Source organism: Oncorhynchus masou, unplaced genomic scaffold, assembly GCF_036934945.1.
Source record: "Oncorhynchus masou masou isolate Uvic2021 unplaced genomic scaffold, UVic_Omas_1.1 unplaced_scaffold_3054, whole genome shotgun sequence".
NCBI classification, from domain to species: domain Eukaryota; kingdom Metazoa; phylum Chordata; class Actinopteri; order Salmoniformes; family Salmonidae; genus Oncorhynchus; species Oncorhynchus masou.
Window position 1 is genome coordinate 16,277 of NW_027009472.1, and position 27,218 is coordinate 43,494.

Below are 27,218 nucleotides of genomic sequence, written 5' to 3' on the forward strand. Positions count from 1 at the left end.
CACCTCTTTCCTTTAACGCAGAGTTGACAAGAAGAGAGACAAAATTGAGAGGAAGATTCTGGACAGTCAAGAGAGAGCTTTCTGGGACGTACACAGACCAGTGGTAAGAATACAACCTTTCTGTTTCCCTGTCACCACAGACCATGTTTAGAGTGATACACTGTGTTGTGTTCAGAGTGATACACTGTGTTGTGTTCAGAGTGATACACTGTGTTGTGTTCAGAGAGATACACTGTGTTGTGTTGATACACTGTGTTGTGTTCAGAGTGATACACTGTGTTGTGTTCAGAGAGTGATACACTGTGTTGTGTTCAGAGTGATACACTGTGTTGTGTTCAGCGTGATACCACTGTGTTGTGTTCAGCGTGATACACTGTGTTGTGTTCAGAGTGATACACTGTGTTGTGTTCAGAGTGATACACTGTGTTGTGTTCAGAGAGTGATACACTGTGTTGTGTTCAGAGTGATACACTGTGTTGTGTTCAGAGTGATACACTGTGTTATGTTCAGAGTGATACACTGTGTTGTGTTCAGAGTGATACACTGTGTTGTGTTCAGAGTGATACACTGTGTTGTGTTCAGAGTGATACACTGTGTTGTGCTCAGAGTGATACACTGTGTTGTGCTCAGAGTGATATACTGTGTTGTGCTCAGAGTGATACACTGTGTTGTGTTCAGAGTGATACACTGTGTTGTGTTCAGAGTGATACACTGTGTTGTGATCAGAGAGTGTTACACTGTGTTGTGTTCAGAGTAATACACTGTGTTGTGTTCAGAGTGATACACTGTGTTGTGTTCAGAGTGATACACTGTGTTGTGTTCAGAGAGTGATACACTGTGTTGTGTTCAGAGTGATACACTGTGTTGTGTTCAGAGTAATACACTGTGTTGTGTTCAGAGTGATACACTGTGTTGTGTTCAGAGTGATACACTGTGTTGTGTTCAGAGTGATACACTGTGTTGTGTTCAGAGTGATACACTGTGTTGTGTTCAGAGTGATACACTGTGTTGTGTTCAGAGAGATACACTGTGTTGTGCTCAGAGTGATACATTGTGTTGTGTTCAGAGTGATACACTGTGTTGTGTTCAGAGTGATACACTGTGTTGTGTTCAGCGTGATACACTGTGTTGTGTTCAGAGTGATACACTGTGTTGTGTTCAGAGTGATACACTGTGTTGTGTTCAGAGAGTGATACACTGTGTTGTGTTCAGAGAGTGATACACTGTGTTGTGTTCAGAGTGATACACTGTGTTGTGTTCAGAGTGATACACTGTGTTATGTTCAGAGTGATACACTGTGTTGTGTTCAGAGTGATACACTGTGTTGTGTTCAGAGTGATACACTGTGTTGTGTTCAGAGTGATACACTGTGTTGTGCTCAGAGTGATATACTGTGTTGTGCTCAGAGTGATACACTGTGTTGTGTTCAGAGTGATACACTGTGTTGTGTTCAGAGTGATACACTGTGTTGTGATCAGAGAGTGTTACACTGTGTTGTGTTCAGAGTAATACACTGTGTTGTGTTCAGAGTGATACACTGTGTTGTGTTCAGAGTATACACTGTGTTGTGTTCAGAGAGTGATACACTGTGTTGTGTTCAGAGTGATACACTGTGTTGTGTTCAGAGTGATACACTGTGTTGTGTTCAGAGTGATACACTGTGTTGTGTTCAGAGTACACTGTGTTGTGTTCAGAGTGATACACTGTGTTGTGTTCAGAGTGATACACTGTGTTGTGTTCAGAGTGATACACTGTGTTGTGCTCTAGAGTGATACACTGTGTTGTGTTCAGAGTGATACACTGTGTTGTGTTCAGAGTGATACACTGTGTTGTGATCAGAGAGTGTTACACTGTGTTGTGTTCAGAGTGATACACTGTGTTGTGTTCAGAGTGATACACTGTGTTGTGTTCAGAGTGATACACTGTGTTGTGTTCAGAGTGATACACTGTGTTGTGTTCAGAGTGATACACTGTGTTGTGTTCAGAGTGATACACTGTGTTGTGTTCAAAGTGATACACTGTGTTGTGTTCAGAGTGATACACTGTGTTGTGTTCAGAGTGATACACTGTGTTGTGTTCAGAGTATTTTGTGTTGTGCTCAGAGTGATACACTGTGTTGTGCTCTGAGCGGATACACTGTGTTGTGTTCAGAGTGATACACTGTGTTGTGTTCAGGGAGTGATACACTGTGTTGTGTTCAGAGTGATACACTGTGTTGTGTTCAGAGTGTTACACTGTGTTGTGTTCAGAGTGTTACACTGTGTTGTGTTCAGAGTGATACACTGTGTTGTGTTCAGAGAGTGATGACTGCCTGGTTCACCAACTACTTTGCAGACAGAGTGCAGTGTGTCAAATCGGAGGGCATGCTGTCCGGTCCTCTGGCAGTCTCCATGGGGTGCCACGGGGTTCCAGTTCTCGGCCGAATCTTTTCTCTGTATATATCAATGATGTTGCTCTTGCTGCGGGCTATTCCCTGATCCACCTCTACGCAGGACGACACCATTCTATATACTTCTGGCCCGTCCTTGGACACTGTGCTATCTAACCTCCAATGAGCTTCAATGCCATACAACACTCCCTCCGTGGCCTCCAACTGCTCTTAAACACTAGTAAAACCAAATGCATGCTTTCAACCGCCGCTGCCTGCACCACACGCCCGACAAGCATCACCACCCTGGATGGTTCCGACCTAGAAAATGTGGACATCTATAAGTACTTAGATGTCTGGCTAGACTGTAAACTCTCCTTCCAGACTCATATCAAACATCTCAATCTAAAATAAAATCTAGAGTTGGCTTTCTATTCCGCAACAAAGCCTCCTTCACTCACGCTCGCCAAACTTACCTAGTAAAACTGACTATCCTACCGATCCTCGACTTCGGCGCGTCATCTACAAAATAGCTTCCAATACTCTACTCAGCAAACTGATGCAGTTTATCACAGTGCCATCCATTTTGTTACTAAAGCACCTTATACCACCCACCACTGCGACCTGTATGCTCTAGTCGGCTGGCCCTGCGCTACATTTCTAGGTCGCCAGACCCACTGGCTCCAGGTCATCTACAAGTCCATGCTAGGTAAAGCTCGCGCTTATCTCAGTTCACTGGTCACGATGGCAACACCCATCCGTAGCACGCGCCTCCAGCAGGTGTATCTCACTGATCATCCCTAAAGCCAACACCTCATTTGGCCGCCTTCGTTCCAGTTCTCTGCTGCCTGTGACTTGTTCGAATTGCAAAAATCACCAAAGTTTGAGACTTTATCTCTCACCAACTTCAAACATCTGCTATCTGAGCAGCTAACTGATCGCTGCAGCTGTACATAGTCTTATCGGTGAATAGCGTACTGTTGGACATGAGGACCGTCTGACTCCCTGGTGTTCAGTCAGTAGTGTTATTGGTCTAAAGGGACGTACTGTTGGAGATGGGACCGACTCCCTGGTGTTCAGTCAGTAGTGTTATTGGCCTAAAGGGACGTACTGTTGGACATGAGGACTGACTCCCTGGTGTTCAGTCAGTAGTGTTATTGGTCTAAAGGGACGTACTGTTGGAGATGAGGACCGACTCCCTGGTGTTCAGTCAGTAGTGTTATTGGCCTAAAGGGACGTACTGTTGGAGATAAGGACCGACTCCTGGTGTTCAGTCAGTAGTGTTATTGGTCTAAAGGGACGTACTGTTGGACATGAGGACCGTCTTGACTCCCTGGTGTTCAGTCAGTAGTGTTATTGGCCTAAAGGGACGTACTGTTGGAGACGAGACCGACTCCCTGGTGTTCAGTCAGTAGTGTTATTGGCCTAAAGGGACGTACTGTTGGACATGAGGACCAACTCCCTGGTGTTCAGTCAGTAGTGTTATTGGCCTAAAGGGATGTACTGTTGGACATGAGGACCAACTCCTGGTGTTCAGTCAGTAGTGTTATTGGCCTAAAGGGACGTACTGTTGGACATGAGGACCAACTCCCTGGTGTTCAGTCAGTAGTGTTATTGGCCTAAAGGGACCACTGTTGGAGATGAGGACCGACTCCCTGGTGTTCAGTCAGTAGTGTTATTGGTCTAAAGGGACGTACTGTTGGAGATGAGGACCGACTCCCTGGTGTTCAGTCAGTAGTGTTATTGGCCTAATGGGACGTACTGTTGGAGATGAGGACCTGACTCCCTGGTGTTCAGTCAGTAGTGTTATTGGTCTAAAGGGACGTACTGTTGGACATGAGGACCGTCTGACTCCCTGGTGTTCAGTCAGTAGTGTTATTGGTCTAAAGGGACGTACTGTTGGAAGACGAGGGACCGTCTGACTCCCTGGTGTTCAGTCAGTAGTGTTATTGGTCTAAGGGACGTACTGTTGGACATGAGGACCGACTCCTGGTGTTCAGTCAGTAGTGTTATTGGCCTAAAGGGACGTACTGTTGGACATGAGGACCGACTCCCTGTGTTCAGTCAGTAGTGTTATTGGCCTAAAGGGACGTACTGTTGGAGACGAGACCGACTGGTGTTCAGTCAGTAGTGTTATTGGCCTAAAGGGACGACTGTGGAGACGAGGACCTACTCCCTGGTGTTCAGTCAGTAGTGTTATTGGCCTAAAGGGGATGTACTGTTGGACATGAGGACCAACTCCTGGTGTTCAGTCAGTAGTGTTATTGGCCTAATGGGACGTACTGTTGGAGATGAGGACAAACTCCCTGGTGTTCAGTCAGTAGTGTTATTGGCCTAATGGGACGTACTGTTGGAGATGAGGACCGACTCCCTGGTGTTCAGTCAGTAGTGTTATTGGTCTAAAGGGATACTGTTGGAGACGAGGACCGTCTAACTCCCTGGTGTTCAGTCAGTAGTGTTATTGGTCTAAAGGGACGTACTGTTGGACATGAGGACCGACTCCCTGGTGTTCAGTCAGTAGTGTTATTGGTCTAAAGGGATGTACTGTTGGAGATGAGGACCGTCCGACTCCTGGTGTTCAGTCAGTAGTGTTATTGGTCTAAAGGGACGTACTGTTGGAGACGAGGACTGACTCCCCTGGTGTTCAGTCAGTAGTGTTATTGGCCTAAAGGGACGTACTGTTGGAGATGAGGACCAACTCCCTGGTGTTCAGTCAGTAGTGTTATTGGTCTAAAGGGGACATACTGTTGGAGACGAGGACCGACTCCTGGTGTTCAGTCAGTAGTGTTATTGGCCTAAAGGGACGTACTGTTGGAGATGAGGACCAACTCCCTGGTGTTCAGTCAGCAGTGTTATTGGCCTAATGGGACGTAATTGTTGGAGATGAGGACCCGACTCTGGTGTTCAGTCAGTAGTGTTATTGGTCTAAAGGGACGTACTGTTGGACATGAGGACCGTCTGACTCCCTGGTGTTCAGTCAGTAGTGTTATTGGTCTAAAGGGACATACTGTTGGAGACGAGGACCGAATTCCCTGGTGTTCAGTCAGTAGTGTTATTGGCCTAAAGGGACGTACTGTTGGAGATGAGGACCAACTCCCTGGTGTTCAGTCAGTAGTGTTATTGGCCTAAAGGACGTACTGTTGGACATGAGGACCGACTCCCTGGTGTTCAGTCAGTAGTGTTATTGGTCTAAAGGGACGTACTGTTGGACATGAGGACCGCCCTCTGACTCCCTGGTGTTCAGTCAGTAGTGTTATTGGCCTAAAGGGACGTACTGTTGGACATGAGGACCAACTCCTGGTGTTCAGTCAGTAGTGTTATTGGCCTAAAGGGACATACTGTTGGAGATGAGGACCATCTAACTCCTGGACTGTTGGAGACGAGGACCGTCTGACTCCCTGGTGTTCAGTCAGTAGTGTTATTGGCCTAAGGGGTACTGTTGGACATGAGGACCGTCCGACTCCCCTGGTGTTCAGTCAGTAGTGTTATTGGCCTAATGGGACGTACTGTTGGAGACGAGGACCGACTCCCTGGTGTTCAGTCAGTAGTGTTATTGGCCTAAAGGGACGACTGTTGGACATGAGGACCGTCTGACTCCCTGGTGTTCAGTCAGTAGTGTTATTGGTCTAAAGGGACGTACTGTTGGAGATGAGGACCGTCTAACTCCCTGGTGTGTTCAGTCAGTAGTGTTGGTCAAAAGGGACGTACTGTTGGAGATGAGGACCGTCTGACTCCCTGGTGTTCAGTCAGTAGTGTTATTGGCCTAAAGGGACGTACTGTTGGAGATGAGGACCGACTCCCTGGTGTTCAGTCAGTAGTGTTATTGGCCTAAAGGGACGTACTGTTGGAGATGAGGACCGACTCCCTGGTGTTCAGTCAGTAGTGTTATTGGCCTAAAGGGACGTACTGTTGGACATGAGGACCGTCTGACTCCCTGGTGTTCAGTCAGTAGTGTTATTGGTCTAAAGGGACGTACTGTTGGACATGAGGACCAACTCCCTGGTGTTCAGTCAGTAGTGTTATTGGCCTAAAGGGACGTACTGTTGGACATGAGGACCGACTCCCTGGTGTTCAGTCAGTAGTGTTATTGGTCTAAAGGGACGTACTGTTGGACATGAGGACCAACTCCCTGGTGTTCAGTCAGTAGTGTTATTGGTCTAAAGGGACGTACTGTTGGAGATGAGGACCGTCTGACTCCTGGTGTTCAGTCAGTAGTGTTATTGGTCTAAAGGGACGTACTGTTGGAGATGAGGACCAACTCCCTGGTGTTCAGTCAGTAGTGTTATTGGCCTAAAGGGACGTACTGTTGGAGACGCAGGACCGACTTGGTGTTCAGTCAGTAGTGTTATTGGTCTAAAGGGACGTACTGTTGGAGACGAGGACCGACTCCTGGTGTTCAGTCAGTAGTGTTATTGGTCTAAAGGGACGTACTGTTGGAGACGAGGACCGACTCCCTGGTGTTCAGTCAGTAGTGTTATTGGTCTAAAGGGACGTACTGTTGGAGATGAGGACCGTCTAACTCCCTGGTGTTCAGTCAGTAGTGTTATTGGTCCTAAAGGGACGTACTGTTGGAGATGAGGACCGTCTAACTCCTGGTGTTCAGTCAGTAGTGTTATTGGTCTAAAGGACGTACTGTTGGAGATGAGGACCGTCTAACTCCCTGGTGTTCAGTCAGTAGTGTTATTGGTCTAAAGGGACGTACTGTTGGAGATGAGGACCGACTCCTGGTGTTCAGTCAGTAGTGTTATTGGTCTAAAGGGACGTACTGTTGGAGATGAGGACCGTCTGACTCCTGGTGTTCAGTCAGTAGTGTTATTGGCCTAAAGGGACGTACTGTTGGACATGAGGACCGACTCCTGGTGTTCAGTCAGTAGTGTTATTGGTCTAAAGGGACGTACTGTTGGAGATGAGGACCGTCTTAACTCCCTGGTGTTCAGTCAGTAGTGTTATTGGTCTAAAGGGACGTGCACTGTTGGAGACGAGGACCGACTCCCTGGTGTTCAGTCAGTAGTGTTATTGGTCTAAAGGGACGTACTGTTGGAGATGAGGACCGACTCCCTGGTGTTCAGTCAGTAGTGTTATTGGTCTAAAGGGACGTACTGTTGGAGATGGGGACACGTCTGACTCCCTGGTGTTCAGTCAGTAGTGTTATTGGTCTAAAGGGACGTACTGTTGGACATGAGGACCGACTTCCTGGTGTTCAGTCAGTAGTGTTATTGGCCTAATGGGACGTACTGTTGGAGACACACTACTTTAAGTGACTCTGAATAAGGGCTTCTGCTAAATGTGAAAATGTAGATGAGGACCAACTCCTGGTGTTCAGTCAGTAGTGTTATTGGCTAATGGGAATGTGAAAATGTAGACATGTAAATGAATCGTTTCACCAATTCGGTGCCTTTTGAGAAGTGTACCCTGATTAAAATAAAAAGTTTCATTTTAACATTCTGCTATTAAAAAGCACATGTTCAACTTCCTAAAATTCCCGTTTTTTCCCATCTCAAGAGTGTTAAAAAAAATAAAAAAATACTATAGTAACATAAAATAACAAGGTTGACCGTAATTGAGTTGACCTAACAGGGTTGAGGATTTCATCTTCAATCATCCATCCCTTGTGACAGGGGCAAATGGAGGCCTGTTGGATGCAATGGCAATTGAAAGCAAGCTTCACAAAAAAATTGCTGAGTTGACGTGTTGTGCTCGACCCACTCAGCTTTTCCACCACAAAACACCAGAAAATGTCCAAGAAGATTAAAACCAGCTCACTTGCCTTTACACACTATGATTTGATGATGAGATATTCATAGATATTTTTGAAAAAAATAAATAAACAAATGATAGATTAACCATATTAAACGAGTTCAGTTCATGTAATATGAGGGATAGAAGTACATCAATCACTTGTCACATGAAATAAATCATTTCAGAAATGACTGTCAAAGCAACAAAATAACTTTTTCATTTTTTTATTTAACCTGTCTAGGACTGGGGTTCCACTAGCGGAAGCATTCTCCTTAATGCAACCGCTGTGTCAGATTTAAAAAAAAAACTTTATTGAGAAAGCAAACCATGCAATAATCTGAGTACAGCCAAAAAGATACCCGCCATATTGGGTAGTCAACATTACTCATAAATAGCATTTTAAATATTACTTACCTTTGATGATCTTCATCAGAATGCACTCCAGGAATCGTAGTTCCACCATAAAAGTTTGATTTGTTCGATAATGTCCATCAGTTATGTCCAAATATCTTCTTTGTTAGGGATTTTTGCAAACAAATCCAAAAGCGCGTTCAGTTAGCACCGAAAGTCTATACAGTCTGGAGAAGACTGATGTAAATGTGTCCTTGTTTCTCTATACAGCCTGGAGAAGACTGATGTAAATGTGTCCTTGTTTCTCTATACAGTCTGGAGAAGACTGAGGTAAATGTGTACTTGTTCCACAGCCTGAGCTTTTGTTAGGCGTTTGGTAAAAAATCCAAGCGCGTTCAGGTCATGCCGAACGTCGGATCAAATGTTCAAAAAGGTTCCGTTACAAACTGTAGAAACATGCCAAACTAAGTATGGACTCAATCTTTAGGATGTTTTTAACATAAAACTTGATGTTCCACCGGACAATTCCTTTGTCTGTACAATGAAGTGGAACGTAGCTACTTTCACGTGAGCGCGCCAGACCACCAGACCCGAGGCTGTGGCACTCTGCCAGACCACTCACTCAAAGAGCCCTTATGAGCCCCTCCTTCAGAGTAGAATCCTCAAAACAGGATCTAAATACTGTTGACATCCTAGTGGAAGCCTTGGGAATTGAAACTTAACTAATATCACCCTGTATCTTCAATGGGGGCTGAGTTGAAGAACTACTTAACCTCAGATTTCCACTTCCTGGTTGGATTTTTTCTCAGGTTTTGCCTGCCATATGAGTTCTGTTATACTCACAGATATCATTCAGAATGTTTTCTATCCAAATTTGCTAATTATATGCATATTCTAGCTTTTACGGCTGAGTAGCAGGCAGCTTAATTTGGGCACATTTTCATCCAAGCTACCCAATACTTCATAAATCACAAAATAGCGATAAAATAAATCACTTACCTTTTGAAGATCTTCCTCTGTTTGCAATCCCAAGGGTCCCAGCTACACAAATGAATGGTCGTTTTGAAGTCCTTCTTCATATCCAAAAAAGTCAGTTTAGTTGCCATTGATTTCAGTAAACCACTCCTTCAACTCATAAAGAGGAATCAAAAAGCTACCGGAAACTTCGTCAAACAAGTCAACCGATGTCTCTATACAATCCTCAAGTACCCTAATATGTAAATAAACAATAATATTTCAGATGGAAAGAACAGTGTTCAATGAAAGGAAAATAACAAAGGTGCGCCTCATTCACGCGCCCAAAAGTCTACCTTTCCTGATGAGCACACCTTGAATAAACGATTACTTGTTCGTTTTCAAGAAACAAGCCTGAATCTCTGTATAAAGACTGTTGATCTTGTGGAATTTTCCAGATGGATTTCCACCTGCCATATCAGTTCTGTTATACTCACAGACATTTTAACAGTTTTAGAAACTGTTTTCTATCCAATGGGCTGAATAACAGGCAGTTTCCTTTGGGCACGTCAGTCAGCCGGAAATTCAGGATACTGCCCCCTCTATCCCTGCCTTAAGAAGTTCTGGAAATGTGGAAAAGTGTCAACAGCCTGAAGAAGACTGATGTAAATGTGTCCTTGTTTCTCTATACAGCCTGGAGAAGACTGATGTAAATGTGTCCTTGTTTCTCTATACAGCCTGGAGAAGACTGATGTAAATGTGTCCTTGTTTCTCTATACAGCCTGAGAAGACTGATGTAAATGTGTGTCCTTGTTTCTCTATACAGCCTGGAGAAGACTGATGTAAATGTGTCCTTGTTCCACAGCCTGGAGAAGACTGATGTAAATGTGTCCTTGTTTCTCTATACAGTCTGGAGAAGACTGATGTAAATGTGTCCTTGTTTCTCTATACAGCCTGAAGAAGACTGATGTAAATGTGTCCTTGTTTCTCTATACAGCCTGGAGAAGACTGATGTAAATGTGTCCTTTGTTTCTCTATACAGCCTGGAGAAGACTGATGTAAATGTGTCCTTGTTCCACAGCCTGAGAAGACTGATGTAAATGTCCTTGTTTCTCTATACAGCCTGGAGAAGACTGATGTAAATGTGTCCTTGTTCCACAGTCTGGAGAAGACTGATGTAAATGTGTCCTTGTTTCTCTATACAGCCTGGAGAAGACTGATGCAAATGTGTCCTTGTTTCTCTATACAGCCTGGAGAAGACTGATGTAAATGTGTCCTTGTTCCACAGTCTGAGAAGACTGATGTAAATGTGTCCTTGTTTCTCTATACAGCCTGGAGAAGACTGATGCAAATGTGTCCTTGTTTTCTATACAGCCTGGAGAAGACTGATGTAAATGTGTCCTTGTTCCACAGTCTGGAGAAGACTGATGTAAATGTGTCCTTGTTTCTCTATACAGCCTGGAGAAGACTGATGCAAATGTCCTTGTTTCTCTATACAGCCTGGAGAAGACTGATGTAAATGTGTCCTTGTTCCACAGCCTGGAGAAGACTGATGGAAATGTGTCCTTGTTTCTCTATACAGCCTGGAGAAGACTGATGTAAATGTGTCCTTGTTTCTCTATACAGCCTGGAGAAGACTGATGTAAATGTGTCCTTGTTTCTCTATACAGCCTGGAGAAGACTGATGTAAATGTGTCCTTGTTTCTCTATACAGCCTGGAGAAGACTGATGTAAATGTGTCCTGTTTCTCTATACAGCCTGGAGAAGACTGATGTAAATGTGTCCTTGTTCCACAGCCTGGAGAAGACTGATGTAAATGTGTCCTTGTTTCTCTATACAGTCTGGAGAAGACTGATGTAAATGTGTCCTTGTTTCTCTATACAGCCTGAAGAAGACTGATGTAAATGTGTCCTTGTTTCTCTATACAGTCTGGAGAAGACTGATGTAAATGTGTCCTTGTTTCTCTATACAGCCTGAGAAGACTGATGCAAATGTGTCCTTGTTTCTCTATACTTGTTCCAGCCTGGAGAAGACTGATGTAAATGTGTCCTTGTTCCACAGCCTGGAGAAGACTGATGTAAATGTGTCCTTGTTTCTCTATACAGCCTGAAGAAGACTGGATGTAAATGTGTCCTTGTTTCTATACAGCCTGGAGAAGACTGATGTAAATGTGTCCTTGTTTCCTCTATGTGAACTTGTTCCACAGCCTGGAGAAGACTGATGTAAATGTGTCCTTGTTTCTCTATACAGCCAGGAGAAGACTGATGTAAATGTGTCCTTGTTTTCTATACAGCCTGGAGAAGACTGATGTAAATGTGTCCTTGTTTCTCTATACAGCCTGGAGAAGACTGATGTAAATGTGTCCTTGTTTCTCTATACAGCCTGAAGAAGACTGATGTAAATGTGTCCTTGTTCCACAGCCTGGAGAAGACTGATGTAAATGTGTCCTTGTTTCTCTATACAGCCTGGAGAAGACTGATGTAAATGTGTCCTTGTTTCTCTATACAGCCTGGAGAAGACTGATGTAAATGTGTCCTTGTTTCAGCCTGGAGAAGACTGATGTAAAGTCCTTGTTTCTCTATACAAGAAGACTGATGTAAATGTGTCCTTGTTTCTCTATACAGCCTCCACAGGAGAAGACTGATGTAAATGTGTCCTTGTTTCTCTATACAGCCTGAAGAAGACTGATGTAAATGTGTCCTTGTTTCTCTATACAGCCTGGAGAAGACTGATGTAAATGTGTCCTTGTTTCTCTATACAGCCTGAAGAAGACTGATGTAAATGTGTCCTTGTTTCTATACAGCCTGGAGAAGACTGATGTAAATGTGTCCTTGTTTCTCTATACAGCCTGGAGAAGACTGATGTAAATGTGTCCTTGTTTCTCTATACAGCCTGGAAGAAGACTGATGTAAATGTGTCCTTGTTCCACAGCCTGGAGAAGACTGATGTAAATGTGTCCTTGTTCCACAGCCTGGAGAAGACTGATGTAAATGTGTCCTTGATGAAGAAGACTGATATGTCCTTGTTACAGCCTGGAGAAGACTGATGTCCTTGTTCCACAGCCTGGAGAAGACTGATGTAAATGTGTCCTTGTTTCTCTATACAGCCTGGAGAAGACTGATGTAAATGTGTCCTTGTTTCTCTATACAGCCTGGAGAAGACTGATGTAAATGTGTCCTTGTTTCTCTATACAGCCTGGAGAAGACTGATGTAAATGTGTCCTTGTTTCTCTATACAGCCTGGAGAAGACTGATGTAAATGTGTCCTTGTTTCTCTATACAGCCTGAAGAAGACTGATGTAAATGTGTCCTTGTTCCACAGCCTGGAGAAGACTGATGTAAATGTGTCCTTGTTTCTCTATACAGCCTGGAGAAGACTGATGTAAATGTGTCCTTGTTTCTCTATACAGCCTGGAGAAGACTGATGTAAATGTGTCCTTGTTTCTCTATACAGCCTGGAAGAAGACTGATGTAAATGTGTCCTTGTTTCTCTATACAGCCTGGAGAAGACTGATGTAAATGTGTCCTTGTTTCTCTATACAGCCTGGAGAAGACTGATGTAAATGTGTCCTTGTTCCACAGCCTGGAGAAGACTGATGTAAATGTGTCCTTGTTTCTCTATACAGCCTGAAGAATGTAAACTGATGTAAATGTGTCCTTGTTCCACAACCTGGAGAAGACTGATGTAAATGTGTCCTTGTTTCTCTATACAGCCTGGAGAAGACTGATGTAAATGTGTCCTTGTTTCTATACAGCCTGAAGAAGACTGATGTAAATGTGTCCTTGTTTCTCTATACAGCCTGGAGAAGACTGATGTAAATGTGTCCTTGTTTCTCTATACAGCCTGAAGAAGACTGATGTAAATGTGTCCTTGTTTCTCTATACAGCCTGGAGAAGACTGATGTAAATGTGTCCTTGTTTCTCTATACAGCCTGAAGAAGACTGATGTAAATGTGTCCTTGTTTCTCTATACAGCCTGGAGAAGACTGATGTAAATGTGTCCTTGTTTCTCTATACAGCCTGAAGAAGACTGATGTAAATGTGTCCTTGTTCCACAGCCTGGAGAAGACTGATGTAAATGTGTCCTTGTTTCTCTATACAGCCTGAAGAAGACTGATGTAAATGTGTCCTTGTTTCTCTATACAGCCTGAGAAGACTGATGTAAATGTGTCCTTGTTTCTCTATACAGCCTGAGAAGACTGATGTAAATGTGTCCTTGTTTCTCTATACAGCCTGGAGAAGACTGATGTAAATGTGTCCTTGTTTCTCTATACAGCCTGGAGAAGACTGATGTAAATGTGTCCTTGTTCCACAGCCTCTATACAGCCTGGAGAAGACTGATGTAAATGTGTCCTTGTTTCTCTATACAGCCTGGAGAAGACTGATGTAAATGTGTCCTTGTTTCACAGCCTGGAGAAGACTGATGGAAATGTGTCCTTGTTTCACAGCCTGGAGAAGACTGATGTAAATGTGTCCTTGTTCCACAGTCTGGAGAAGACTGATGTAAATGTGTCCTTGTTTCTCTATACAGCCTGGAGAAGACTGATGGAAATGTCCTTGTTTCACAGCCTGTAGAAGACTGATGTAAATGTGTCCTTGTTTCTCTATACAGCCTGAAGAAGACTGATGTAAATGTGTCCTTGTTCTCTATATAGCCTGGAGAAGACTGATGTAAATGTCCTTGTTTCTCTATACAGCCTGAGAAGACTGATGTAAATGTGTCCTTGTTTCTCTATACAGCCTGGAGAAGACTGATGTAAATGTGTCCTTGTTTCTCTATACAGCCTGAGAAGACTGATGTAAATGTGTCCTTGTTTCACAGCCTGGAGAAGACTGATGTAAATGTGCCCTTGTTTCTCCATACAGCTTGGAGAAGACTGATGTAAATGTGTCCTTGTTCCACAGCCTGGAGAAGATTGATGTAAATGTGTCCTTGTTTTCATACAGTCTGGAGAAGACTGATGTAAATGTGTCCTTGTTCCACAGCCTGGAGAAGACTGATGTAAATGTGTCCTTGTTTCTCTATACAGCCTGAAGAAGACTGATGTAAATGTGTCCTTGTTTCTCTATACAGCCTGAAGAAGACAGATGTAAATGTGTCCTTGTTCCACAGCCTGGAGAAGACTGATGTAAATGTGTCCTTGTTTCTCTATACAGCCTGAGAAGACTGATGTAAATGTGTCCTTGTTTCTCTATACAGCCTGGAGAAGACTGATGTAAATGTGTCCTTGTTTCTCTATACAGCCTGAAGAAGACTGATGTAAATGTGTCCTTGTTTCTCTATACAGCCTGGAGAAGACTGATGTAAATGTGTCCTTGTTTCTCTATACAGCCTGAAGAAGACTGATGTAAATGTGTCCTTGTTTCTCTATACAGCCTGGAGAAGACTGATGTAAATGTGTCCTTGTTTTCTACACAGCCTGGAGAAGACTGATGTAAATGTGTCCTTGTTTCTCTATACAGCCTGGAGAAGACTGATGTAAATGTGTCCTTGTTTCTCTATACAGCCTGAAGAAGACTGATGTAAATGTGTCCTTGTTCCACAGCCTGGAGAAGACTGATGTAAATGTGTCCTTGTTCCTCTATACAGCCTGGAGAAGACTGATGTAAATGTGTCCTTGTTCCACAGCCTGAGAAGACTGATGGAAATGTGTCCTTGTTTCTCTATACAGCCTGAAGAAGACTGATGTAAATGTGTCCTTGTTTCTCTATACAGCCTGAAGAAGACTGATGTAAATGTGTCCTTGTTCCACAGCCTGGAGAAGACTGATGTAAATGTGTCCTTGTTTCTCTATACAGCCTGAAGAAGACTGATGTAAATGTGTCCTTGTTCCACAGCCTGGAGAAGACTGATGTAAATGTGTCCTTGTTTCTCTATACAGCCTGAAGAAGACTGATGTAAATGTGTCCTTGTTTCTCTATACAGCCTGAAGAAGACTGATGTAAATGTGTCCTTGTTCCACAGCCTGAGAAGACTGATGTAAATGTGTCCTTGTTTCTCTATACAGCCTGGAGAAGACTGATGTAAATGTGTCCTTGTTTCTCTATACAGCCTGAAGAAGACTGATGTAAATGTGTCCTTGTTCCACAGCCTGGAGAAGACTGATGTAAATGTGTCCTTGTTTCTCTATACAGCCTGAAGAAGACTGATGTAAATGTGTCCTTGTTCCACAGCCTGGAGAAGACTGATGTAAATGTGTCCTTGTTTATCTATACAGCCTGAAGAAGACTGATGTAAATGTGTCCTTGTTTCTCTATACAGCCTGAAGAAGACTGATGTAAATGTGTCCTTGTTCCACAGCCTGGAGAAGACTGATGTAAATGTGTCCTTGTTCCTCTATACAGCCTGGAGAAGACTGATGTAAATGTGTCCTTGTTCCACAGCCTGGAGAAGACTGATGGAAATGTGTCCTTGTCTCTCTATACAGCCTGAAGAAGACTGATGTAAATGTGTCCTTGTTTCTCTATACAGCCTGAAGAAGACTGATGTAAATGTGTCCTTGTTCCACAGCCTGGAGAAGACTGATGTAAATGTGTCCTTGTTTCTCTATACAGCCTGAAGAAGACTGATGTAAATGTGTCCTTGTTCCACAGCCTGGAGAAGACTGATGTAAATGTGTCCTTGTTTCTCTATACAGCCTGAAGAAGACTGATGTAAATGTGTCCTTGTTTCTCTATACAGCCTGAAGAAGACTGATGTAAATGTGTCCTTGTTCCACAGCCTGGAGAAGACTGATGTAAATGTGTCCTTGTTTCTCTATACAGCCTGGAGAAGACTGATGTAAATGTGTCCTTGTTTCTCTATACAGCCTGGAGAAGACTGATGTAAATGTGTCCTTGTTTCTCTATACAGCCTGAAGAAGACTGATGTAAATGTGTCCTTGTTTCTCTATACAGCCTGGAGAAGACTGATGTAAATGTGTCCTTGTTTCTCTATACAGCCTGAAGAAGACTGATGTAAATGTGTCCTTGTTTCTCTATACAGCCTGGAGAAGACTGATGTAAATGTGTCCTTGTTTCTCTATACAGCCTGGAGAAGACTGATGTAAATGTGTCCTTGTTTCTCTATACAGCCTGGAGAAGACTGATGTAAATGTGTCCTTGTTTCTCTATACAGCCTGAAGAAGACTGATGTAAATGTGTCCTTGTTCCACAGTCTGGAGAAGACTGATGTAAATGTGTCCTTGTTTCTCTATACAGTCTGGAGAAGACTGATGTAAATGTGTCCTTGTTTCTCTATACAGCCTGGAGAAGACTGATGTAAATGTGTCCTTGTTTCACAGCCTGAAGAAGACTGATGTAAATGTGTCCTTGTTTCTCTATACAGCCTTGAGAAGACTGATGTAAATGTGTCATTGTTTCTCTATACAGCCTGGAGAAGACTGATGTAAATGTGTCCTTGTTTCTCTATACAGCCTGGAGAAGACTGATGTAAATGTGTCCTTGTTTCTCTATACAGCCTGGATGTGTGAACACAACAGAGGCCGACATCAAGAAGTCCTCAAGGATGAAGCAGCCTCATAAAACAAGAAAGGTATGAATTGTCATATGTACTGTAATATGAACCGTAAAATCTACTGTAATACAGTGGGGAGAACGAGTATTTGATAACCTGTAAAATTGGCAGTGTTTCCTACGTACAAAGCATGTAGAGGTCTAATTTTTGATCATAGGTACACTTCAACTGTGAGAGACGGAATCTAAAACAAAAATCCAGAAAATCACATTGTATGATTAAGTAATTAATTTGCATTTTATTGCGTGACATAAGTATTTGATACATCAGAAAAGCAGCACTTAATATTTGGTACAGGAACCTTTATTTGCAATTACAGAGATCATACGTTTCCTGTAGTTCTTGACCAGGTTTGCACACACTGCAGCAGGGATTTTGGCCCACTCCTCCATACAGACCTTCTCCAGATCCTTCAGGTTTCGGGGCTGTCGCTGGGCAATATGGACTTTCAGCTCCCTCCAAAGATGTTCTATTTGGTTCAGGGCTGGAGACTGGCTAGGCCACTCCAGGACCTTGTGATGCTTCTTACGGAGCCACTCCTTAGTTGCCCTGGCTGTGTGTTTCGGGTTGTTGTCATGCTGGAAAACTCAGCCACGACCCATCTTCAATGCTCTTTCTGAGGGAAGGAGGTTGCTGGCCAAGATCTCGCGATACATGGCCCCATCCATCCTCCCCTCAATACGGTGCAGTCGTCCTGTCCCCTTTGCAGAAAAGCATCCCCAAAGCAAAGAAAGAGAGAGAGAGGGAGAGAGAATTCAAACTGACACGGAGGAGCAAGACAAGGACAGCACATTCAAACGGACACAGAGGAGCAATACAAGGACAGCCCATTCAAACGGACACAGAGGAGCAAGACAAGGACAGCCCATTCAAACGGACACAGAGGAGCAAGACAAGGACAGCCCATTCAAACGGACACAGAGGAGCAAGACAAGGACAGCCCATTCAAACGGACACAGAGGAGCAAGACAAGGACAGCCCATTCACACTGACACAGAGGAGCAAGACAAGGACAGCCCATTCAAACGGACACAGAGGAGCAAGACAAGGACAGCCCATTCACACTGATACAGAGGAGCAAGACAAGGACAGCCCATTCAAACTGACACAGAGGAACAAGACAAGGACAGCACATTCAAACGGACACAGAGGAGCAAGACAAGGACAGCCCATTCAAACGGACACAGAGGAGCAAGACAAGGACAGCCCATTCAAACGGACACAGAGGAGCAATACAAGGATAGCCCATTCAAACGGACACAGAGGAGCAAGACAAGGACAGCCCATTCAAACGGACACAGAGGAGCAAGACAAGGACAGCCCATTCACACTGATACAGAGGAGCAAGACAAGGACAGCCCATTCAAACTGACACAGAGGAACAAGACAAGGACAGCACATTCAAACGGACACAGAGGAGCAAGACAAGGACAGCCCATTCAAACGGACACAGAGGAGCAAGACAAGGACAGCCCATTCAAACTGACACAGAGGAACAAGACAAGGACAGCACATTCAAACGGACATAGAGGAGCAAGACAAGGACAGCCCATTCACACTGATACAGAGGAACAAGACAAGGACAGCCCATTCAAACGGACACAGAGGAGCAAGACAAGGACAGCCCATTGAAACGACACAGAGGAGCAAGACAAGGACACCCATTCAAACTGACACAGAGGAACAAGACAAGGACAGCCCATTCAAACGGACACAGAGGAGCAAGACAAGGACAGGCCATTCACACTGATACAGAGGAGCAAGACAAGGACAGGCCATTCACACTGATACAGAGGAGCAAGACAAGGACAGGCCATTCACACTGATACAGAGGAGCAAGACAAGGACAGCCCATTCAAACGGACACAGAGGAACAAGACAAGGACAGCACATTCAAACTGACACAGAGGAGCAAGACAAGGACAGCCCATTCAAACGGACACAGAGGAGCAAGACAAGGACAGCCCATTCACACTGATACAGAGGAGCAAGACAAGGACAGCCCATTCACACTGTCACACTCACAATATATCTTTGTCTCTTCAACTCTCCCTCGCTTTTTTTGTTTATTTTATTTAACAGGGCAAGTCAGTTAAGAACAAAATCTTATTTACAATGACGACCTACCCCTGAAAAACGCTGGGCCAATTGGGACTCCAAATCACAGCCGGATGTGATGTCTATCTATCTATCTATAACACAATGTAAGGGGGGGGCAGGAAAAGGGGCTGAGCTGGACCCAAGGAAATAAACAAATATCCCAAAACACCCCTAAGCTAGACTAGCCTACTTTCAATACAGCTAACTAACTAACCAAAAATACAGTGGGTGGTCCACCCCGTTCTAACTAGGGGATGTAGACGTTTACCTACGGGTAGTGTATGCCCACGGGTGACTTGTCATGGTACCCCCTTTTCCCACCAGCAAACAAACAGTCAAACACCATAACCAAAACAATACTCACATGGTAACAGACACAGTGACATGTAGTTGATAAACCAAACCAGAGATCTACAGACAGATTGAGCCCCTGAGAAAACAACTGACAGGGGTTTTAAACCAAGGGAAAGGGAGTGTGATTGGGTCAGGGAAACAGGAGGTGTGTCTTCTGATTGATGACTGATTGGTGAATGATGTTTGTCACCTGTGAGGGGAGAAGGAGAGAAAAGAAACACAGGATACCCGTTTCCGTAACAAGGATGTTTCTCTCCAGTCTGTGTACAGCCTCCAGAATGACGTCCGGAGCCACAGCCCCGCCCACGCCCCGCCCCAGAGGTCAAAGAGCCCACGGAGGAGGAGCTACGTCAGCAGGTAATGGCATCAGGCCAATTACAAAAGAGGGTTATTCCTGAGCAGATGGCAACAAATATCAAACTGCAATGACACGTCACAGTGTTTTCTGGTAGAATGGGCCTTTAAAAACAACAGAATGGTCGTTATCTTGACTCTATCACGTCACAGTGTTTTCTGGTAGAATGGGCCTTTAAAAACAACAGAATGGTCGTTATCTTGACTCTATCATGTCACAGTGTTTTCTGGTAGAATGGGCCTTTAAAAACAACAGAATGGTCGTTATCTTGACCCTATGACGTCACAGTGTTTTCTGGTAGAATGGGCCTTTAAAAACAACAGAATGGTCGTTATCTTGACCCTATCATGTCACAGTGTTTTCTGGTAGAATGGGCCTTTAAAAACAACAGAATGGTCGTTATCTTGACTCTATCATGTCACAGTGTTTTCTGGTAGAATGGGCCTTTAAAAACAACAGAATGGTCGTTATCTTGACCCTATGACGTCACAGTGTTTTCTGGTAGAATGGGCCTTAAAAACAACAGAATGGTCGTTATCCTGACTCTATCATGTCACAGTGTTTTCTGGTAGAATGGGCCTTTAAAAACAACAGAATGGTCGTTATCTTGACCCTATCATGTCACAGTGTTTTCTGGTAGAATGGGCCTTTAAAAACAACAGAATGGTCGTTATCTTGACCCTATGACGTCACAGTGTTTTCTGGTAGAATGGGCCTTAAAAACAACAGAATGGTCGTTATCCTGACTCTATCATGTCACAGTGTTTTCTGGTAGAATGGGCCTTTAAAAACAACAGAATGGTCGTTATCTTGACCCTATCATGTCACAGTGTTTTCTGGGGTAGAATGGGCCTTTAAAAACAACAGAATGGTCGTTATCTTGACCCTATCATGTAGTGTTTTCTGGTAGAATGGGCCTTTAAAAACAACAGAATGGTCGTTATCTGACTCTATCATGTCACAGTGTTTTCTGGTAGAATGGGCCTTTAAAACAACAGAATGGTCGTTATCTTGACCCTATGACGTCACAGTGTTTTCTGGTAGAATGGCCTTTAAAAACAACAGAATGGTCGTTATCCTGACTCTATCATGTCACAGTGTTTTCTGGTAGAATGTTCAAAAACAACAGAATGGTCGTTATCCTGACCCTATCATGTCACAGTGTTTTCTGGTAGAATGGGCCTTTAAAAACAACAGAATGGTCGTTATCTTGACTCTATCACGTCACAGTGTTTTCTGGTAGAATGGGCCTTTAAAAACAACAGAATGGCCGTTATCTTGACTCTATCATGTCACAGTGTTTTCTGGTAGAATGGGCCTTAAAAAACAACAGAATGGTCGTTATCTTGACTCTATCATGTCACAGTGTTTTCTGGTAGAATGGGCCTTTAAAAACAACAGAATGGCGTTATCTTGACTCTATCCATGTCACAGTGTTTTCTGGTAGAAGATGGCCTTTAAAAACAACAAGATGGTAAAGTTTTCTTAAAACCTATCATGTCACAGTGTTTTCTGGTAGAATGGGCATACAAAAAGAACAGAATGGTCGTTATCTTGCTCTATCATGTCACGGTGTTTTCTGGTAGAATGGGCCTTTAAAAACAACAGAATGGCCGTTATCTTGACTCTATCATGTCACAGTGTTTTCTGGTAGAATGGGCCTTTAAAAACAACAGAATGGTCGTTATCTTGACCCTATCATGTCACAGTGTTTTCTGGTAGAATGGGCCTTTAAAAACAACAGAATGGTCGTTATCCTGACTCTATCATGTCACAGTGTTTTCTGGTAGAATGGGCCTAAAAAACAACAGAATGGTCGTTATCCTGCTCTATCATGTCACAGTGTTTTCTGGCAGAATGGGCCTTTAAAAACAACAGAATGGTCGTTATCCTGACTATCATGTCACAGTGTTTTCTGTGAATGAGCCTTTAAAAACAACAGAATGGTGGTATCTTGACTCTATCATGTCACAGTGTTTTCTGGTAGAATGGGCCTTTAAAACAACAGAATGGTCGTTATCTTGACTCTATCATGTCACAGTGTTTCTGGTAGAATGGGCCTTTAAAACAACAGAATGGTCGTTATCTTGACCCTATCATGTCACAGTGTTTTCTGGTAGAATAGGCCTTTAAAAACAACAGAATGGTCGTTATCTTGACTCTATCATGTCACAGTGTTTTCTGGTAGAATGGGCCTCTTAAAAAACAACAGAATGGTCGTTATCCTGACTCTATCATGTCACAGTGTTTTCTGGTAGAATGGGCTCCTTTAAAAACAACAGAATGGTGAATTATCCTGACTATCATGTCACAGTGTTTTCTGGTAGAATGGGCCTTTAAAACAACAGAATGGTCGTTATCTTGACTCTATCGTAGCACAGTGTTTTCTGGTAGAATGGGCCTTTAAAAACAACAGAATGGTCGTTATCTTGACTCTATCATGTCACAGTGTTTTCTGTAGAATGGGCCTTTAAAAACAACAGAATGGTGATTATCTTGACTCTATCCGTCACAGTGTTTTCTGGTAAATTGGTAGCTAAAAACAACAGAATAGATACGTTATCTTGACTCTATCACGTCACAGTGTTTTCTGGTAGAATGGGCCTTTAAAAACAACAGAATGGTCGTTATCTTGACTCCTATCACGTCACAGTGTTTTCTGGTAGAATGGGCCTTTAAAAACAACAGAATGGTGGGTATCTTGACTCTATCATGTCACAGTGTTTTCTGGTAGAATGGGCCTTAAAAACAACAGAATGGTCGTATATCTTGACTCTATCATGTCACAGTGTTTTCTGGTAGAATGGGCTTTAAAAACAACAGAATGGTCGTTATCTTGACTCTATCATGTCACAGTGTTTTCTGGTAGAATGGGCCTTTAAAAACAACAGGAATGGTCGTTATCTTTGACTCTATCATGTCAGTGTTTTCTGGTAGAATGGGCCTTAAAACAACAGAATGGTCAATTATTCGACTTACTCCACGTCACAGTGTTTCTGAGTAGAATGGGCCTTTAAAAACAACAGAATGAGTGGGTATCTTGACTCTATCACGTCCACCAGTGTTTTCCTGGTAGAATGGGCCTTTAAAACAACAGAATGGCCGTTATCTTGACTCTATCACGTCACAGTGTTTTCTGGTAGAATGGGCCTTTAAAAACAACAGAATGGTCGTTATCTTGACTCTATCATGTCACAGTGTTTTCTGGTAGAATGGGCCTTTAAAAACAACAGAATGGTCGTTATCTTGACTCTATCATGTCACAGTGTTTTCTGGTAGAATGGGCCTTTAAAAACAACAGAATGGTCGTTATCTTGAGCTCTATCATGTCACAGTGTTTTCTGGTAGAATGGGCCTAAAAACAACAGAATGACGTTATCTTGACTCTATCATGTCACAGTGTTTCTGGTAGAATGGGCCTTTAAAAACAACAGAATGGTCGTTATCTTGACTCTATCATGTCACAGTGTTTTCTGTAGAATGGCCTTTAAAAACAACAGAATGGTCGCTTATCTTGACTCTATCATGTCACAGTGTTTTCTGGTAGAATGGGCCTTTAAAAACAACGGAATGGTATTATCTTGACTCTATCATGTCACAGTGTTTCTGGTAGAATGGGCCTTTGAAAACAACAGAATGGTTGTTCATCTTGACTATCATGTCACAGTGTTTTCTGGTAGAATGGGCCTTTAAAAACAACAGAATGAGTAGATTATCTTGACTCTATCTGCTGTCACAGTGTTTTCTGGTAGAATGGGCCTTTAAAAACAACAGAATGGTCGTTAGTGTTTTCCTGAATGGGCCTTACTATCATGTCAGCATGTGTTTTCTGGTAGAATGGGCCTTTAAAAACAACAGAATGGTCGTTATCCTGACTCTATCATGTCACAGTGTTTTCTGGTAGAATGGGCCTTTAAAAAAACAGAATGGTCGTTATCCTGACTCTATCATGTCACAGTGTTTTCTGGTAGAATGGGCCTTTAAAAACAACAGATGGTCGTTATGACTATCATGTCACGTTTTCTGGTATGGGCCTTTCTTGACTCTATCATGTCACAGTGTTTTCTGGTAGAATGGGCCTTTAAAAACAACAGAATGGTCGTTATCTTGACTCTATCATGTCACAGTGTTTTCTGGTAGAATGGGCCTTTAAAAACAACAGAATGAGTCGTTATCTTGACTCTATCACGTCACAGTGTTTTCTGGTAGAATGGCCTTTAGAATGGATATCACGTCACAGTGTTTTCTGGTTTAAAAACAACAGAATGGTCGTTATCTTGACTCTATCACGTCACAGTGTTTTCTGGTAGAATGGGCCTTTAAAAACAACAGAATGGTCGTTATCTTGACTCTATCATGTCACAGTGTTTTCTGGTAGAATGGGCCTTTAAAAACAACAGAATGAGTGGGTATCTTGACTCTATCATGTCACAGTGTTTTCTGGTAGAATGGGCCTTTAAAAACAACAGAATGGTCGTTATCTTGACTCTATCATGTCACAGTGTTTTCTGGTAGAATGGGCCTTTAAACAACAGAATGGTCGTTATCTTGACTCTATCATGTCACAGTGTTTTCTGGTAGAATGGGCCTTTAAAAACAACAGAATGGTCTATATGTTATCTTGACTCTATCTATCACGTCACAGTGTTTTCTGGTAGAATGGGCCTTTAAAAACAACAGAATGGTCGTTATCTTGACTCTATCACGTCACAGTGTTTTTTTTTTTTTTTCTGGTAGAATGGGCCTTTAAAAACAACAGAATGGTCGTTATCTTGACTCTATCATGTCACAGTGTTTTCTGGTAGAATGGGCCTTTAAAAACAACAGAATGGTCGTTATCTTGACTCTATCATGTCACAGTGTTTTCTGGTAGAATGGGCCTTTAAAAACAACAGAATGGTCGTTATCCTGACTCTATCATGTCACAGTGTTTTCTGGTAGAATGGGCCTTTAAAAACAACAGAATGGTCGTTATCTTGACTCTATCATGTCACAGTGTTTTCTGGTAGAATGGGCCTTTAAAAACAACAGAATGGTCGTTATCTTGACTCTATCATGTCACAGTGTTTTCTGGTAGAATGGGCCTTTAAAAACAACAGAATGGTCGTTATCTTGACTCATATCATGTCATCTGACATATTGATCATTAGCTTGACTGGTCATCCTACATATTGATTGTTATCTGGTCATCTGACATATTGATTGTTATCTGGTCATCTGACATATTGATTGTTATCTGGTCATCTGACATATTGATCGTTATCTGGTCATCTGACATATTGATCGTTATCTGGTCGTCTGACATATTGATCGTTATCTGGTCGTCTGACATATTGATCTTTATCTGGGTGTCTGACATATTGATCGTTATCTGGTCATCTGACATATTGATCGTTATCTGGTCGTCTGACATATTGATCGTTATCTGGTCGTCTGACATATTGATCTTTATCTGGGTGTCTGACATATTGATCGTTATCTGGTCATCTGACATATTGATCGTTATCTGGTCGTCTGACATATTGATCGTTATCTGGTCGTCTGACATATTGATCTTTATCTGGTCATCTGACATATTGATCGTTATCTGGGTGTCTGACATATTGATCGTTATCTGGTCGTCTGACATATTGATCGTTATCTGGTCGTCTGACATATTGATTGTTATCTGGGTATCTGACATATTGATCGTTATCTGGGTATCTGACAGAGCAGCATGCCTTCACATTGCTTTGCTCCTTTCAGATTCAACACTGAACGAAGCCCAACTAGACGTTATAAATTAAAAATGTCCAAAGTGGCAGAAAGGTAGGCTGTTTCCTTGTAATGCAACACTCACACACACACACTCTCTCTCACACACACACTCTCACACACGCTCCTCACACACACGCTCTCACACACACACTCTCACACACACACACACACACACACACACACATCTATGCATATTTTCAGATTGTGGATTATTGGAGTAGTCAAAGCTGTTATTGGTGTGCGTATTGTCAGTGAGCAGTGTGATTGAATATGCGACGTATTGTCAGTGAGCAGTGTGATTGGTGCGTATTGTCAGTGAGCAGTGATTGGTGTACGTATTGTCAGTGAGCAGTGTGATTGGTGTCGTATTGTCAGTGTGATTGGTGTCGTATTGTCAGTGAGCAGTGTGATTGTGTGCGTATTGTCAGTGTGATTGGTGTACGTATTGTCAGTGAGCAGTGTGATTGGTGTCACGTATTGTCAGTGAGCAGTGTGAGTGTGATTGGTGAGCAGTGATTTGTGTCATTGTCAGTGAGCAGTGTGATTGGTGTACTTATTGTCAGTGAGCAGTGTGATTGGTGTCGTATTGTCAGTGAGCAGTGTGATTGGTGTCATGCATTGTCAGTGAGCAGTGTGATTGGTGTACGTATTGTAAGTGAGCAGTGTGTTGGTGTACGTATTGTCAGTGAGCAATGTGACTGTTGGACTCCCTATACAGCCTGCTGAGCCACACAGAGCAGTATGTAGGGTATGACCCCTTCGACCTCCCGGAGCCTCCAACCCCGGATCTCTGATGACATCTGCGTCTGGGAACTGGAACCAGAGTGGGTTCCTCCCTCAATCTGTCTGTCCTCTCTCTGTCAGAGTTACTGAGGGAACCGAGTGGGTTTCACCCTCAGTCTGTCCTTCTCTCTCTCTCTGTCAGAGTTACTGGAGACCAGGTGGGTTCACCTCAGTCTGTCCTTCTCTCTCTGTCAGAGTTACTGAGACCAGGTGGTGGGTTTCACCTTCAGTCTGTCCCTTCTCTCTCTCTGTCAGAGTTACTGGAGACCAGGTAGGTTCACCCTCAGTCTGTCCTTCTCTCTCTCTCTGTCAGAGTTACTGGAGACCAGGTGGGACACCCTCAGTCTGTCCTTACTCTCTGTCAAAGTTACTGGAGACCAGGTGGGTTCACCCTCAGTCATCCTTCTCCTCTCAACAGAGTTACTGGAGACCAGAGTGGGTTCACCCTCAGTGTCCTTCTCTCTACTCTGTCAGAGTTACTGGAGACTCAGGTGGGTTCACCTTCCAGTCTGTCCTCTCTCTCTCTGTCAGAGTTACTGGAGACCAGGTGGGTTCACCCTCAGTCTGTCCTTCTCTCTCTCTGTCAGGAGTTACTGCAGACCCAGGTGGGTTCACCCTCAGTCTGTCCTTCTCTCTCTCTCTGTCAGAGTTACTGGAGACCAGGGTGGGTTCACCTTCAGTCTGTCCTTCTCTCTCTCTGTCAGAGTTACTGGAGACCAGGTGGGTTCACCTCAGTCTGTCCTTCTCTCTCTCTGTCAGAGTTACTGGAGACCAGGTGGGTTCACCTTCAGTTTGTCCTTCTCTCTCTGTCAGAGTTACTGGAGACCAGACGGGTTCACCCTCAGTCTGTCCTTCTCTCTCTCTGTCAGAGTTACTGGAGACCAGGTGGGTTCACCCTCAGTCTGTCCTTCTCTCTCTCTGTCAGAGTTACTGGAGACCAGG

General features: G+C 43.4%; 1 pseudogene; it reads left to right on the forward strand.

The window, feature by feature from the left end:
- The window catches only part of LOC135534131 (regulator of G-protein signaling 7-like), a 37,432-nt pseudogene extending 11,115 nt beyond the window's left edge, over positions 1-26,317 (forward strand).
- Positions 26,318-27,218: the final 901 nt, after the last annotated feature.